The 16,970-nt window shown below is 33.8% G+C and overlaps 1 protein-coding gene and 1 long non-coding RNA gene across 16 annotated transcripts in view; one reads left to right on the top strand and one right to left on the bottom strand.

Annotated features, from left to right (window-relative positions):
* Positions 1-5,987, top strand: part of LOC122567754 (doublesex- and mab-3-related transcription factor 1Y-like) — a 102,707-nt gene extending 96,720 nt beyond the window's left edge. For all 15 annotated transcript variants that reach the window (XM_043726697.1, XM_043726704.1, XM_043726699.1 and 12 more), the window contains one exon: positions 327-5,987. The gene's annotated coding sequence lies outside the window, so the exon portion shown is untranslated. The remainder of the gene's footprint in view (positions 1-326) is intronic.
* On the bottom strand, positions 3,868-12,882 carry LOC122567757. The gene is made up of 2 exons (XR_006316887.1): positions 11,046-12,882; positions 3,868-10,628 (listed from the first exon to the last, which is right to left on the bottom strand). It is a non-coding gene; the product is annotated as an uncharacterized LOC122567757 (long non-coding RNA).
* Between the last annotated feature and the right edge of the window lie 4,088 nt (positions 12,883-16,970).

The following is a 16,970-nucleotide window of genomic DNA, read 5'->3' as shown; positions in this document are numbered from 1 at the left end:
CTATCATTTAGTAATACATGCTTCCATATCGTCGCAAAAATTTGATACTATGAAAATCAAGCGTAGAACCTGATAAATAATGCTTCGTTGAAAAATGTGTAAATACTTTTTGTAATCGCTATATGTTCACAAAAATATGAATCTGTATAAACATCAACCATCTATTTACTACACAATCTAAAATTGGCGATAATACACAAAGATAGGGGTTAGTAATCATATTAAAGGTTAGATCCTATTAAAGATAGGCATCGAGTATTCCTTGTGTTTGCGTTGAAATGTAACGCATCGCTAATCTCGAGTGAATTTTATTTTTCTGATTCTAGATCGATAAACGACCAGTGAAGTAAAACGTTTGGAAGAACAGATCGAACCCAAAGAGAATATGGCGAAGAAGAAAAGAAGAAGAAGGGGAATAAGCGTACGTAAAGGATCTTTGAGGAGGGAAACAACGAGCGAGAGGAATCGCTCCTCCATCTCTTCTCCATGGAGAATGTTCTCCATTTTATCCTAATGTGCATTCTCAGAACAGTCGGATTCGCCAATCCACCACTCGAATGCCGAGTTCACTATTAAGTGGAACCTTTATACTTTTTGGGAATAGCCTCCGGCTATATTGTTTGGTTCTCTCGTGTCGATATTTATCCGTAATATAATAGGCGAGAAATTTAGTTGTTCGATACCACGAATGAATTGACACGAGAAAGTCTCGCCGACGGTAAGGCGAAATTAGGATTAAGAGAACTAAATTTTCTTACTGTTTCGGAAGAAAGGAAGGAAATACGAGAGCCTCCGAACGATAGAAAAGGATGCGTATCATTCACGGACGATCGATCAAGGATTCATCGAAAATGCTCCATGGTCCCTCTCCCGTTCGAACAACAGCGTTGCGATTCGAGTGCCGTGTTCCGAACACAAAAGAAATTCAGTTGCAAACAAAATCCATAGAGCAAGAGAGCGAGAAAAGAGAGGAAGAGAGAGAGAGAGAGAGAGAGAGAGAGAGAGAGAATGAAATGCAAGAGAATACGTTGTGTTCCGCAGGGTTCTTCCCGTTGTTGTTTTTTTCTACGCTGATCGAGAGAACAAGAAAATCATAAAGGTTTTTGTGAGTGGATAGTGGGATGCCGAGGTTCATGGACAGCCTATACCTCGGGTACCTCTCGTCCTTGCACGTCCTTCGGTTCGTTAATCGAATCTTGCTCGCTCCTTCTTTCTCTTGTTATATTTCATTTTCTCTTCTCTTTACGTTTTTCTTTTCCTTCCCATTTTCAATTTGTTCCTTTCGTTAAATAGTTTCCCTTCGAGTTATTCTCTTCTCTCTTGCTCTCAGCGCAGAATAACAGAGCGCATCATGTTGTCAAGACAGGAAACGAGGAACGCATGTTGGAGCTTGTTCATAAGATTACGAGAGACGGCCATCGCCGACCGGTTGCTAAAGCTCAGTCGCCCGTGAACGAGATCGCTCGACAGTCTTTTCGATGATCAAGTGTCATCGTGTGCTATAAAACTCGCATGTACGGCCGACCGAGTTCCTCTGACTTGGACTACATATTTTGAAACTCTTCGTCGTGCTCGGTTCCGCCTCGTAGTTTCCCTCATTTCCACAGGAAAGTGCTTTCGTTCTGTTCTCGGTAGATGACAAGTGTCGATGATCACGGTTATTGCCGACCCTTGATACACGCACGATGACGTGATTCCAAGAAACATACTATCTTCTCACGTTCGCTACAACCCTTACCTCGACAAATTTGTAACGTGATATCTCCAACTATGTTCCTTTGATAATCATGTTAATCTTGGATGCTTAATATGAACTACTATGGTACCAATCGAACGAAAGGCAAGCGAACAATGAGAAAAGAAGGTGAGGCAAGTGACGCGTTGGAAGATTCGTAGCGAATGATAATATATACGTGCTCGCTTAAATTTCAACAAATCGGGAGTGCGGATTGTAGCTTTCAAAGAAGAATGGGTAACGATTTTATCCTACGAATATTCGTTCCTATTTCAATAACCTCGAATCCCTCGGCTAGAAAAAGGAATGAATCTAGCGAGAACAAGCGAAACAAATATATTTCTCATTTATTTTCGCTATTTTCTATTCGCTTCTTTCACAAATAGATTTAGATTACGCGATTGAAACAGTTTGGTAGAGTTCGAGTAACGGGCAGTAGCGGAACTGGCTGATTTGAATTTAGGTGAAACAATTCTATTGGAATCTAAGCGAGCACTGTTGTACAGATGTGCGAATGAACAACGTAATTAAAAACAAGGTAGAAAATGGTGTATTTGAGAGTAAAATGGGCGGATTGAAAGGAGATCGCGCGACTAATTAAATGCGTGCGTGCATGTTCCCGTGATTTAACCGCGGACACTTACATATGTAAGCATTAAGGTCTCATTTTGCGGGCGAATCTTGCGATCTTGTTGCGTGATTTTCGTTCCATCAAAGAGCAACGATCGTCGACGAATTTCAGCTAGTCACACGCTTGGTTGGAGTCGGATCTTAAAGAAAACCGATTTCGATGGGAAATCCAGACAGAGCGTTGAGGATTGCTTTAAAACTGCCGACATATTTGATATGTTATGGTTTAATTGCATCGTGTGATTCCAGTAGTTCCTTTGCTCGATTCGGTATAATATACGAATTCTCTGTGTTTATTCGGATCGGGCAAGTTTCGAAGTATGCGCGAACCTGGTTCAGTTATGTTTAGCCAGAGAGCTTTCCGTTGTTGCCAAACGTGCTATTATATGCGAAGATCGATCATAAACATGTTTGTATTACGCGGAATAGTAGAGCTCGCAGCACGTTTTCTATGAAGCGATAGATTATACTGACGCGAATGTTCGCATCCTAAACCTACGGGTAAAGAGATACACGGACGCGCAATCAAGAAATAGGTGGATATTTTAGTTGCACGGACGTGATGTGACAAAACGTTGGCTGAAAAACTGGTCGTTCCATTTCTCGGCAAATTAATTTTCAAATAAGAACACCGAGAGCTGTCTCTTCGATATGCTGTTTCATTCTTACCTCCCTTTTTTCCTCCGCACTCCGCCTCGCGTCGGTTGGTATTCTCCTCTTCTTTCCTTGTGAGAGACACACCATGATCCTTCTTTCACCCCTTCCTCCGTACCTTCGTTCCTTTTTTCTATTTTTCTCTCTTGCTTTACCTTCTTTTTTCATATCCATACCGCGGAGAACACGTTCCGAGCAAAAATCTGATGTCGAAACCTAATTGGTTGTTATCCGTACAGAGCTTAATGACTTGCTCCGAAATGACTCGCATTTAAACGAATTTGCACTCCTATAACGAGTATGCGTGCCATTGACGCTTACCACTTCAGAATCAATGCGCATCATCGGTCTGTGCATTTCATTTACGCGCCAACGCGTACAGGTATTTTTCTCTTTACTTCCACGAAATGTAATTGCACCCACGGACAGAGAATTCGATCAAAGAAACGGTCTACCGATAGATTGAATTCGATCTAGTTGAATTATTATTGAGCAGATATGCGGAATTTGTTCATAATCGGTAATTGAATATGTATATCGAGCAAAAGAAATACAGATCGAGAATGTAGAAAACGAGAATAATCTAAGCGTATTAATGATGTTACGAGGATTGATCATGGATGTACGAGCACTGGTCACGTTTCGAATGCGTGTGCATGTATAAAATTACGCCATGAAATTAAGAAAATGGCGTGTTTCGTGACTGGTATACCGGAAATGACACGGTCGTACGCTCAAAGTAAAACGAACGGATAAATCCAACCTTCTCTTGCGAATGAATTGTGGGGAAGAACGATTGCGGTTAAAATATCTTGATGGATCTGACAAAAAGCTACGGAGGTGGTCGATATCGGAGGAAATATCTTAATTTCGCAATTTTTTCTTTCTTTCCTTTTCTGTTTGTTTTTTTTTTTTTCAAAGAAAGAAATCAATACATGAAAGTCGCTGAGGTGCAAAATGTATTCAGAGAATTTTGTGATCGGTTTGTAAGCATTCTTTATTATTTGTTTGTGTTCATTCGGCTTTTGCGAGACTTCTGAATGATTTAAATTTAACGAACGACGGGTTCTGTTTTACAGGATAGTCCACTAAGAAAGAGGACTGTTTAGAAGATTGAATTTAGAGACTACAATAAATCTCATCCGATTTGAAATCCTTGAAATAATTATCTAATCCACACATTCTATTAATCTGTAAATTATTGTGACAGCATTGAATTTTATAGATAAAGCGTGAAAATGTTTATATCGTTACGAATGTTACAGAGGTGGTTCAGTTTGTATGCTAGAAAATTATTTTTACATTGAATTTTTTAAGTTTTTCGTATAGGTAATATTTCCTGTTTTTTATTCAATGTGCACTTGCTGTGAAAAGGATTTTCAATATGAAGCTTAAGTTTTTACATCTGGTATACATTTATGTAAATTTTTAGAAAGTTTATGCGAAAAATACAGTTCTATGCAGGAACTTTTCAATTGTGCACTCGAGGTTCGTAAATTTGATTTCGTGACTGAAACGTTGCGTTATTAGTCGAAAATTTATTGCTCGTTAGAAGCTTTCCCATATTAATTTAGAACCATACAAGTGTAATATCTACCTAAAATAAGTAGTATATGTTATCGGAATAAAAATAATTTTGTTATAAAGGAAAAATCGATAAGGAACAATTTTACATATATGATATTAGTATTAATCTTCTATAAAAAAAATTAATTCACAATATAATTTCAAAACTTTCAAAATTCTTAGGCATTTCTTTATTATTTAAGAATTGTGATTATTTATATTTACTTGTTACGATTTTTCGTGACATTGTTTCTGCGTTAATGAAACTATTGAAAATATCATTCTCATAATTTATGAATAAAATAATTAATTAGTATGGTTTCCCCAGTCGTCGACATAAATTAATTCTATTGTAAAAAATGTTTGTAAATAGAAATTACAGATACAACGCAAGATGCAGGTTGGCGTTGTAATATATTCATTCTGAAGTTCAATCAAGAAAATATGCATGTATAACACACGTTTCCAAATCCATTCTGTTCGAGTAGTTACTGTCATATGGAAAGTTATGCGATGAGCTATGGAACGTTCTAAGTGTCAATTTGATTTGGCATGTATCATTGAAAATACCACCTCGAGGCATTCGTATTGGTTTCTGAATAAAGGTGGAGTCGCAGGTACGACACGATACACCTTGCGATTCATACACCCTGCTGTTTTGTCGTCTTAATGCTTCTTTTCTCTAATGATATGTCAGATGTTTCGTGCACATCCGAGCCCAGTAATGTTTAGCATAAACGATCGGAACACGGAGGGAAACGAATTAATGCCCAGTAATTTCGTGCTTCAGATAGCTCGTTGCCTAAAACCCTCAACTTCAATGGAAAACTTTTGACATCGGCGCGGTTCCAGATGTTGAAAGAAAATTGAAAGATATTGAAGAGAGAAAGAAATTCGCTGGAGTGCGCTCCCTTAAACAGAAATATGCTTTACGTTCACGCCTTCGGTAATAAAATTTTACGTGTTATCGATGAGCAAAAATTACTATGGTATGCACGGAGAAGCGTCCAGATAGTGTTACGTATATTATAGCGTGAGGGAAAGGCGGGAGCTGCAGACTCAATGTGAAGATACGATGATCTAATGGAAAAAATATACGTTACAAAGGAATATTATTTAATACTATATAGAATACTATTTAATACTATATTACTATAAGAAATACATTATATATAATATATAATGAGAGTGTAAAAAATTTTCTCTTCGGAAATATTTAGTTTATTAAGGAATAAACTTGACCTCGTTATACAGGATAAGAGAAAACTCAGCGAACATTGACTTGAGTTTCGTTTTAATATGTAAAGCGTGCTTTCCTTTAATTTTTCTTTTGTCAAGTAAGGTGGATTGTTTCAGTTTTTTGTAAATAGGCTATTTAATTAAAGTGACCAAGATCCCTTAATACATATCTTTTTGTTTCTGTGTTTACCATATTTCTGTAATTCGTTTCATCGACGATTTTTAGTTATTCTTTCATTAAAATAGCTCGATCTTCATATTTTATTATAATTTAATTCTTACAGTATAAATATAAGTCAGCTTGATTTTTCTTAAAAGCAATGTTACTTCTAGTAAATTCATTATATTAGGCTATGGTTAAAACGATTAGAATTTGCCAATATCGATTATCTCTTGATTGCATGTACAATTCATATAATTGTTATCATTGTCCAAAATTTTGACGATTGATGAATTTTCAAAGTCTGAATCGATATCTAAAGTCGCAAATAAATCGACGTGTTACTCTCCTTCAAAAAATCATTTACATATATTCTTAATGATTTTACGCTGTCAAGATAGTGAGTGAGTGAATATATCAGCTACTAGATTTTCGTAATCTTGATCCAAGACTAGAAAAACGAATTTCTAAGATTTCTTTATCGAGGAGCAAGTCAACCTATCTTTCCTTGCAATCATCATCATAAGATCAACATATTTATTTGTTATAAAGTGTTCGATTATCTTTCACGTTATCATGAACAACTTTCTCTATATGTATAAGAAAACAGTTTAGCTTAATTTTGTCATAAATCGTTTAAACTCTAATAAAATTTCAAATCTTTCGGTGTAATGAAATCCTCTAGAATGTACTTACATTTGATGCGCGATTTTAAAAACAATCGCGGTTATTCAGAGGTGGTAACAATCATTTTTTGCGGAAATATTATTTCTTGAAACAAATACTAGACAAGTTCCCGGACGTTCCGTATCGTATTTAATTCCTAATTGACTGAGTACTGTTTATAGAACAAATTTCAAAGGCTCCATTTAATAGTCGTCATAAAGGAGCATGCAGTGCGCCTGCTTATACTATTTTCTCTTGTGAAATGTGATGAAATGTGCAATGATAGCGTACATTTTCCCCTCGAAATACGCGTATATCTCAGACATACATTATTTTTGTAAGGTTCAATCAAATCTAGATACGCTCTATGTCACTTCAATTATGAGAGTTATTAAACAGATTTCTATTTTTCCCGAAAAGTGCTGATAATTTGCACAAAGTGATACAGGTACGTTTTTGTACGTATGTAAGTACGTTGACCTCGTGGCGTGTCTATTGCCACCATATCCTTTTTTTCTTTTTAATCTTAATCATACTTATTTTTATTGTACTATGTTTTAACTATGTATAATAAATTAACAAGGGATCGTTCGCTTTTAACTTGAAATTAAAGGGCAAATAAATTTGATAATTCAAAGAAATTCGGCTCGAAGATTTCGACCACACACATTAATGTTCCTAGTAGCGCAATTGTATCAAACGAATGTTACTAAATTGACGAAAATATACGTTTGAAGAATACAAAAGAAGATCGACATAAATCGCATCTTTTTTTTTATTTTAAAAGAGAGTGACTTTCATATTTAATACTTGTTCAACTAATTCTATGTTACCAAAAAATTTTGTTTAATTTTTATGCTAAATTTAGTTTTTTGGTCACTATAGGTGTATCGAATATTTTTAGAAGATAGTTTTCTTTGTATTAGATGTGATTTTTTCTTTTCAATTATAATTACGTCGCATTAAAGTATTTCCATTTGAATATAAAATGGCATTAATGTCAGACAAATCAATAGAGGTTGACTCATAAAATTTTCTCCTGTGATCTTTATTTGTATTGCGTTTAGAATAATCATATTCTGCGAATACGAATCTAGTATGGTTCAAGCAGCACATTATTACTGAAATGTTATTTATCTTTGTAAATATTTATATTTTTAATGTTACTCGATCGATTTTAGTATCGACAACCTATTAATTAGAGTCTTATCGCATGTACATACGAAGATTTTGTATCGAGTGGATATATAATTATTTCCGTAGCGGAAGGGTTGGCGACAATGTATACCTTCAATACAGTTACAAAGTGATAATAATTTAATATAATTGTAAATGCAAAATTGCACAGAATGCACATAATATGAAAGAATACATGAAATATTCAAAATATACTGCTTTCTATAATATTTGATAGGTGAAACAATTTTCCATCGAGGTCCTAATTACTTAACTCAACATTCTCAAAAGCATGAATTTCCATACAAATTCACAGTTCGATAATTAAGTATTCACTAAGGAGAGCGGGAAATACTAAAAGAAGAAAACTGCAAGAGCAGTGAAAATGGCTTTATTCACGGTTCTACTGTGAAAAACATACAAGAAGCCAACGAAGGAAAAATAAAAAGCAAATAACGTGGCTTACTATCATGGTCTTATACTATGTATTAAATCATTCCGGAAGCGGAGATTATAACGGGGCGTAATATGACGACCGAGTGCCAATTTCAAAGCATAATGTCATCCACATTTTTCCTCGTTCATCCTTTCTCCCTCTTCCCTTCACAGTGTTTACGTGGATGTAAACGACAGCGTGTACGAGTGGATGAACATAACGAGAATTTTATAACATCGTGGCCGGTGACACTTTTGTTTTTACAGCTTGCAAGGTATCGTGTAAAAGTGTCTGGAACGATAGCCACCAGGAGTAGCGTGGCAGAGGAATGAAACAACACACTAGAAGAAGAAAGAGAGGAAGAGAGACGATAGCCAGAGACCGTATTGTATCCAGTTTATCGAGATTTATTTACTTATATCGATCAATCTGACCATTGTAGTTATTTATCTAACGATCTATAAATGAAACGGGCGTTGCGCGTGTATCGTGAAATTCAAACTTTTACGATTTGCTTTCGATAGATCGAGAAAAGGGACAAACGAAGTATGGTCGAACTACAAGTACGCGAGGCGGGACATCGTGAGCGCAATTTTCGATAAACAACAAAATCGCCGAAGCATGCACGTATCGTTATTCGTGAACCCAGTGTATTCGACGTATTTAATTGTTATACTATAACGCGTTAAATAAATGCTGATACGATTCATGGCGTTACTCAGGATGCGTGAACTTTCTACTTCTATCCTTGTCCTCCTGTTGTGTTATAGACAGTATATCCAGTTTAATTATATACACAGTATCATTTCGCTAATTAATAAAAATGCGAAGAAATATTTTATATAAAAGAAGCTTAATAAAATATTTAGATCTTTTCCTTCGAATTGTTACTTATACAGGATTCGTTGATATTTGCAAGCCATTTAAAAGTATTCGACAAATTTTTGCTCAAATTATACACATCGGTGAAATGATCTTGAAATATATAATAAAACGTGTGATTCCATTAAGAAAATTTACATTAGAATTTTCGCAAATAATATTTCGGAATATTTCATGTTTGTTTCATGTAGAATACTAATTGAAGTTTCATGTTAACGAGAAAAGCTTTAATCAGAACATGAATCGGTATGTCCCGTCGTTTTTATCGTGTATTAAAATTTCGTTTCGACTACGATATTACAGTTTCCTATTTATGTTCGTAAACGTAACAGATGTAGATGTAACAGATTCGCGAAATGCAACACCAATATCTCTTCAGTTTCTCATAGACAGTTGCAAAATAGCTTGTCTGATAAAAACATAATTAGTGAAATATTACGCTTTAGATTCGTTGAAGTCTGGAACTATTCGATATTGCATATTACCATATTCATTTTCATTTCAGTCTAGTCATTTTACCGTAATTTATAAAAGTCAGGAGTGTGCAGGGAAAAAATTTCTTTCTTAAAAAGTTTTAGCAATAAGAAAGTAGTTCAATCTGACGCGTAATGTACATATAGATCAGCCGGGGCAGGATACAAAAACTTAAAAATATTATAAAAAGCGGTTAAGAGACGGAAAGGCCAGATCGATTAAATTCTGATCGGCCAAGACCTGAGTCTGCATCCTTCTTTTATCCAGTCACTGTGCTATAACTTATTGAGAAACATAGGAAGTATCCTTTTCATATCTTTCTTTTTTTCAAAACTTGGATTTATCAATACGTCGTATACAGTAGCTTAAAACTGGGCAGATGATTAGGAAAATTGACATCATTTTGTCTGTAACAATCCTGCAGATGATATGTTAAAATTTAAAACGTGGTTAACAAAATTTTTATTCATATTCAGGAAAATATTGTGTAGTTCAATATCTCAATTAAAGCTTTCTTAATATATTTTAAAATTTTGATAAATTTAAAAGATACAATCGTTAGGCCGACAAAGTGTTAAAATCATTTGCATAGATGTGTCGAGTGCGTTTCGTAAATACGTTTGTCGCATTACTTTGGACGCGATTGAAGAGGAAGGATGAACAAACACACTGAACAGAGGCGTACACACATACATAATGTATAGATAGTACGCATACAGAGTAACGTATATGTACCGGTTCCATTTCGCAATGTAGATCGACGAAGAAGATGCGAAGAAGATGGCGAAAGCTGAAGAACTGACTGATAGTACGATTTATGCAGATTACACGAGACTCACCGGTTTGAATAATGTTTGAAATAAGTTGAAGAACTCGTCTTATCTTTCTCCCGATTGCTTCATAGTTACGTACATGTTTGTCGTTGCATCATGACTTGTTAAGCTAGGGCCTTATTGGAAATTAGTCATTTTATCTGCAGATATTCTCTTCTCGTGTTTTCTCGCATTAATCTACGTAGAGATAATGAATATTATAATGTTTTTAATCAATGCATCTTTAATAATTACAAAGTACTTCATTATCTTGGAAATTATTTACGGGGACTTTGTGTAGTACAATTCGATTGCTTAAAAGAGAAGCATCACAATATAAATATTGTTATACGTAGATTTGAAGCGAAGATATAATTTTATTAACGTTAATACAACGCATATGATATTTGAATAAACGTGTATATTAAGATAAACAATAATTTAGGCCTGTATCGAACAATGTAATTATACTACAGGTATACTATATTATACTATACTATAGATATCAATTATTCGATAACATAAGACATATAAAAAATTACGCAGCAGATAGTATCTGCTAATAATCTAAGTATTTCAAACAGTAAATAAAGTAAAAATATAATAAGACTTTACTTCTTCATTAGTCGTGTAGAATTAACGCTGGCTATACATTTAATAGAGTCGTGATGAATTATCAGTAGAAATAAAAATTGTAGTATCTTCAAACCATCTAATAAACTCTATCAGCATCCTTCCAGGATTATTATATCAGTACGTACATATTTCCATCCAGTTTCCTTTATTTTTAATTTCCTACTAATTGATTTATCTGCGTTAATAATCCATAATTTCCACTTTTGCACTTTCTACTTTAGAATCGAAAACTAATAACTCATCACGCGTTGCATTATCTCACCAGCGTAACAGTATCATTCCCCGCCAATCCTCTACATTAATTAACAAGGTGTTTCACCTATTTCAATTCTTCGACAGAAGTTGTATAGTTGTTTGTAGCGTAGATGATTGTTTCTACGAACATTGTTCTAGCATCGTGCTAGAAACAAGTCCGACTTGCTGCTCGTTTTAAGATCTAGCTCGTTATTATGACATTCTTTGATTTCACATTCTTCGGTTTCTTCTTTACACGCGATCAATTTTTCCTAATTCGTTTCTTCGAAGATGAACGACCATTTTTCGTCAATTAGATTCTAACTTTCGCGTGCACGAATGTCATTTGCGAGTAATAGCGTGCATGGAGACTTCTGTGCTCTGTAATTTATTTAAATGTAACTAATCTGTAGCTAAAGGTAGAACGATGATAATAACACAAAGGAAAAAATTTCTCGGCCCTTCAGAATAAAAGCTTCGAACGCCGATCGTCGTTTTTTGATGTTCGAGAAAGAATGGTTCGTTGTTCCTTACTATTAACCCATTAAGAGAGCTAGTATTATCCCAACGTTGCGTGAATGCAATTTACGTCACCGAACTTCGTTTTTTAGGTTGCGAAAGGCAATTTCAAGAATTTTAGTTCTTTTTTTCTCTGTTTCTTTCTCCACGTAAATCCCATGGTTTCCAAAAGTTTGACGCAACTGAAGTATTCATAACGTTATGATTTATAATAATTCGTTTATGTAGATTGTGGACTTTTACGCATTTATGAACAAAATTAAAGATGCAAAAATGCATAAAATGTATACTTATAATACGCAAAAGTATATAAAATACGCAAACTATAGTATTGGTTATGATATTTAGCGAATACAATGAATCTCTGCGTAACAATCTGTGGCCTAATAACAATTATTCTTCTTTGAGATTTTTTTGAGATTTTAATTCGTGTTTACATATTGCACTAATACATTTTCCATATCTTGAAGGAATAATGTATAGGGTGATATATTCATATTTACCAATAATAAACTAATCAATTCGAAATTTTAATTTTTAAGTACATGGTATCGTTTTATTCTGAAAAATGTATAGTATCAATATCATGTTAATCAAACATGTGAAACGTACATATTTTTGTATACTTTATTCTGTACTTACCTACTTACGATTTATATATACAGGTACAATTATACATTATCAGGGCGTTATGCGCGTTAAATTATTATGGAAATTTAAATTATACACTAGCTGTAATTTGTTCGCATATACCGTAGAATTTTAATTATAGCGATAGTAAGGCAAAACCATACATTTTACATATTTTCTATCCTAACAGAAACCGACATTGTAAAAAATATATTGCACATGAATGGCTTGAATGGGAGTCTTAAATGAATTTTAAGTAACAAAAAATCTTCTTTTAACACAATTATTTCGTGAAAAGGAAAATACGATTTTCGGTTGCATGGGGATATCTAAAATTTCCTACATAAAGAGATTTAGGATAATAACAATATTTTACTTCTATCGAAACAATTGGAATCTGCACGAAGAGATTACTTTGCAGTGTACAGTGTACAATTTTATACATCAAGAAACAAATGACATACGATTAAACAATTTTAAAATGAAAAATACGTCTTTTATTTGATTTCTCCATTAAATTTGTTCTACCGTCCTTAATACTTAAAAAAAATTTGGATTATAATATTTTTACGAAATCTCGCGAGTCTCTCAACTATTTTTACATTTTTATCACTTTTGATTTAGAATTGTTACTATCAATTTCTACATTAAAACTACTATGCTTTTTTTATTAATTAGATTCAGAATTCGAATTAACATCAATTAATATGTAAATATGTATCTTATATTTCGTAAACAACGTTCTCGTATCTTTATTATAAAACTTTACTTCTTTCTTATGATTAGAGAATTAATTTATCCAGCAGTGTTCACTTTTTTAAATGCTTCCAACCTTTTCAGTGCATGAAGAGATAAAAATATGTTGATATAATATCTGGATGCAGCTTGTCACTCAAGGTTGCTTTACTTTTTTTACAAAATAAGGCGCGGTTAAGCATTGTCATGGTGAAAGGTAAACCCGTTGCAGTTTACCAAGTATAGACGCTTGTTTCTTACAGTTGAATATCATCAGCAAGATGTCTTACATATAATTATTTATTTAAAATACATCAATAATGAATTGAAAATGGTCAATTAAAAAAGAACAGTTTCCAAAACATCTCATAATTAATTCTTTTATCACTATTCACTCAAGTGCTCTGGAAAATGAATTTGAAGTTACAATTATTGTTTCTGATCGATAATATAAAATGTGAAATATCCCTTCAACGACCCGCAACGATAGAATGCAAAAAACGACATATATCTGGTGAATAGCCGCAGCGATATAATAAGAAACGCGAGGTATCTCGTACGCGATACTAATTGTACTAATTGTAATAAGTGTCCAATTTTGATTCGACTACATTCAACATATTATGTCACGTAATCTACACGTATACATATCTCATTAATATTTGTCAAGTATGCGTACATATTTGAGACCATCATGATATTACAATGTTCCATACTTACAATGAAAGATAACTTAAATGTCATAGTACATAAAGATGTACATATTACAATTTTACGAGTAAAACTAACGAAATAACAATATGAATGTTAATTCATTCTGAGAAGCAGTCTTGAAATTTTCAGCAAATCGTTTTTGCACAGAGATCATCATTGTTCTTACCTATGCCATATTTATTTATCTATTCGTACTCAACTCGCTATATCGCGTTATATCAATTGATAATATCAATACGAAGATAAGATAGTGAAACGCAAGAAAGTCTGTACCCTCGACCCTTTTCGAGCGAGCAAAGAGCAAAGAAAATGTTAATAGTGGAAGGAGAGACAAAAAGTAAATCGAGAAGCTAGGAAATTTCAGTGCAGGAAAACCATGAGAGTTGGTCGGTCGGTACGAGACGTATGAAAGCGTTGCATCGCCTTAGCCGCAGTATATTTCTGCATTATATAAGCAATATAGTCCTTAGTTTATACCTGGGACGCCGCAGTTAAACGTTGCGAAGACTTTTATAGGCCTATACGTGAATATTCTCGTGCATATACCGGTTACAACGCCTGGCGTGTTTCCTCTTCAACGCAGATATACACATTTATACACGTGCGTCCTTGTGTCGTCGTTTCTTGTCAGCTTCGATGGGAAACATATTCGCTGTGAGATAGGTGATTGCTCGGTGTCGGATAACGAAGTGTTAACCCTTCACCGGTAGCATATATTTTTTATGACGACCAAACCTCGGATTCCCACGTTGTTATCTTGATAAAGAGTCATTTGATTTTCAGTATCGCATAATATCCCCGTTCCCCTTCGACTATAAAACATTAAAGTTTTATCAAAAATTGAATGCCTGATATTCGTTTTCCGACTGCTTTAGGAAATGAATACATCTACGCAGAAAATAGCATTCCTAGTAATTATCTATAGTTGTTTAAATATCTACACGTCGATTTTTCGAACAATTTGCATTATTCCATCTTTCAGAATGTCATTTCATATTTTATCTGAATTAACGGTTTCTCATGTTGTAATAAATGTATGCGAAATGTATTAACAGATTTTCCTTTTTCTAGTTCATCCACTATACCGGCCAGAACCGCTGCTATCTACCATCTACATCGTCTGTCATGGTATACTTTATGATAATTGATTGATTTCCGTATCCGTAGTTATAAATATAGATTTTATTAAGTTTCTATGCATAATATATTATAGTATTTTACTAGAATCGGTGACTCGCGTATAAAAATCCTATATGCATATTGTCTTGAATCTTGAGAATTGTCTTAAAATCTGACTGTGAATGTTACACTTACGAGAAGCACTTTTCGTTGCTTCATTTTTCATGTTGTTCCTGTGTAATATAGTATAACGTAACTATTATATAAATTACGTAATATAATATAATATAATATAGTATAGTATAGTATAGTATAGTATAGTATAGTATAGTATACTATATAGTGTAGCCATTATAATAGATACTAAAAGCTTTGAAATTACATTTCTTAAGAATATTTCGTACATTTTGTTATATTACCTATATCTTGTAGATTTCTAACGATTTAAATGTTCTATAAACGAGTAAATATCCGCAATCTGATTATCGTAATTAACGACATCATTGATCATTACTGCAACTTCTAATTTGTACAATAATTTACTAATTAATAATGTCAGCGAATCGGCAAGTGACAAGTTACAATTAACAAATACATGTCAGTATATCCTACGTAAAAAAAAAGAGAAAAATATTAAATGGCTGTTATCATCAATTCCTTTAAATAGTTAGTTACCAATAAGATCAATTTTCCTTGTCTACGATTTCATATCCCTAAACGATAATGTCATCTCTAAGGAAAGTAGCCCTTCAACCTGGTTATTATCTCAATTTCCTTTCCGTTTCTATCGCCTTATAATTACGTCGCTCGATGTTCATTCCCATTAAATTAGCTGTCAAAAGTATACTGCCTGTAAAATGTACCGTGGAGACCAGCACATATTGCTAATTCATCCTCTGATATACCGGACACGATTTTACAGCGTATACTTTGCTTGTAATGCGTGTGCAGTGTACACCTGCACTTAGAGCTATTTAAATATAAATTAAATATCGAAAGCAGTAACGTTATTAAATATCCGAAAACAGGCACATCCATTCATTAATGAATTTAACGGTACTCCATACACTTTGATTAATCCAAGCTTAAACAATAAAATTAGTCTTATATGCAATACGATAAAATTACATCGCGTATTTAAAAAAATTTTACATTCCAAATTCGGTTTTCTTATTACGTATTATGATTCACCCTATAGTAAGCTGAACGCGATGTTTTGAAACTCCTCTATAGCTTGCTATTTAAGCGACCCTCATCCTCGACATTGTCAATAAAACGATTCATTCTTTTACCATTGTGAGTATCTTATAGTCACGGTCAAATTCAACACAATATGCGCATCGCTTATTTAAAAAGGAAACAGCAATCTCACCACGATATAACGGAGACTTCATTTAAAATTTATTTGTCATGCTAGCAAATTGCTTCGTGAATTAATTAATTTACTTGAAGCTGCTTGATTGGCCTTCAAACCAGAACTCACAACAGACCTTTTATCGTGAATGCCGAATTATTATCTTTAAATATATATTACGCTACTTCGCCCTTTTTGTCAATACACGATTATGTTCGAATCTAATTCTACGTATAATTCAAAATGTAATTCTGTAATTCTATAGAATTATCATTCAGAATTTTTCGAGTATGTAACTGTATAATTAAAAATTCCGTAAGTCTTCGATTTTACAATACAAAATCCTGTTCATCTACAATTTAGACTCGCACATTCATCCTGTGCATAGGCTAAATAATAAAAAGTACATTGCAATCATATATCCTTGGTCTGAATTTTCGAAAACTCCAACCTCGGTGAATTACCGCCCGACTTGTCGAAAAAATGGATACATATCCCGATACAAAAAGTGAACAAGGGGTAAAGTTATCAATATGCATAAATGGTTCTTATTTCACCCGAAGGTGATCAAGATCCATGCAAGCTGGTTCGGCTTAGCA

This window comes from Bombus pyrosoma, linkage group LG5 (genome assembly GCF_014825855.1).
Source record: "Bombus pyrosoma isolate SC7728 linkage group LG5, ASM1482585v1, whole genome shotgun sequence".
Lineage (NCBI taxonomy): Eukaryota > Metazoa > Arthropoda > Insecta > Hymenoptera > Apidae > Bombus > Bombus pyrosoma.
Note: the sequence above shows the minus strand (reverse complement) of the source record. Positions and strands in the feature narration are given on the sequence as shown.